The sequence below is a fragment of the Gymnoscopelus microlampas genome (assembly GCF_963454915.1).
Source record: "Gymnoscopelus microlampas genome assembly, chromosome: 9".
In the NCBI taxonomy this organism is placed as follows: domain Eukaryota; kingdom Metazoa; phylum Chordata; class Actinopteri; order Myctophiformes; family Myctophidae; genus Gymnoscopelus; species Gymnoscopelus microlampas.
Window position 1 is genome coordinate 10,413,347 of NC_139946.1, and position 1,409 is coordinate 10,414,755.

General features: G+C 38.8%; 1 long non-coding RNA gene across 1 annotated transcript; it reads left to right on the forward strand.

Moving 5' to 3' along the window:
* The first annotated feature begins 338 nt into the window (after window positions 1–338).
* LOC311052176 lies at window positions 339–995 on the forward strand. Its single transcript, XR_014601480.1, has 3 exons — window positions 339–386; window positions 590–653; window positions 904–995. It is a non-coding gene; the product is annotated as an uncharacterized lncRNA (long non-coding RNA).
* The last annotated feature ends 414 nt before the right edge of the window (window positions 996–1,409 follow it).

A 1,409-nucleotide genomic window follows, 5' to 3' on the forward strand; every position in this document is an offset into this window, starting at 1 on the left:
AACGGGGCTTGTTTTGTGGTGTGTAGTTCGTTTGACTTGCGTCTCATTGTTGGCTCACTGAAAGTAAACTACAACGGCCATGATGCAAAGCGTGGTAAGCGGTAAAATTCCCCCCGCGCGCGCGCCTCCATAACTTTCATTTGTTTATCAAAGTTAAACTGGATGTTTCGTACGCGCCCAGAACGGGAAACCACCGATATAAACGGTAGACAATAAGCCTGTGTTGGGGTGGCAATGTGGTTGTAAAGGTGCATGCGTGGGCTAATGTTTAATGTTGTGTGTGTGTGTGTGTATATTTCTATATTTTTAAAGACACGACTACAGCAACTGCTGAGGAAGAAAGAAGCAAGTCCAGCTCCAGCATCTAACTAACCTGGCCTTATTATGTATGTTTATTTTTCCTTTTTTAAGCTCAAAGCCCTATTTGATAATACAGTCTGCACAGTAACATGTAACTAAAGCTGTGAAATGCTGTATTTAGTGGAGTAGAAGTAAAAAAAAAAAAGCATGCATGGGCTAATGTTTAATGGTGTGTGTGTGTGTGTGTGTGTGTGTGTGTGTGTGTGTGTGTGTGTGTGTTTTACTATAGACACAAGTCAACTGCTGTGCAAGAAAGAAGCACGCTATGGGTTGAAACTATCTCTGTCTGCCTAGTAAGTCCAGCTCCATCATCTGTAACCAAACTAGCCTTATTATGTATGTTTTTCTTTTTTGTGCTCAACCCCATATTTCATAATAATATCTGCACAGTAACATGTAACTAAAGCTGTTAAATGCTTTATTTAATGGAGTAGAAGTAACAGAAATGTAAAGTAAATATGGTAGAGTATGGTGAGAACATCTATAGAGTAGCATTACAATCAGTTTTAATTTCTTTCTTTTTTCTTTTTCTTTTTTTTACAGGTTATGGAATGGCGATGTAAGCTGTGCACATTCGTGGCTTCATCAAAAGGGACACTTCTCAAGCATTATCGAGTGAATCACGGTACATTTGGACATGGATATTCAGTTCCCTGTATTCATTTAAACTGTCCTTGCACCTTTAAGACATGGTCTGGCCTGCGCACACACTTGCATAGAACCCACAATACTGCCGAAACTGAAGAGTGTGAAGTTGTGCAATCTCTCAGATGTAAAACTTGTGACTCATTCTCTTCTAATGCAAAAGACTATTTTCAACATATTAATTCCCACTTGAAAAACTTTGAAACCATAGAATGTGTTTTTGATGGATGTGATTCCACAGCTAACACGTATCAGGCTTATGCAACACACAAAAGTAGAAAACACAAATTCTATTCATTGAAAGATTTTAAGCCTGAAGTGATTGCAATACCTCCAGTCTGTATTGAAAATGACAATGACCTTCCACTGTTGGAATCTCATGATGATGAGGACATAGATGCCTT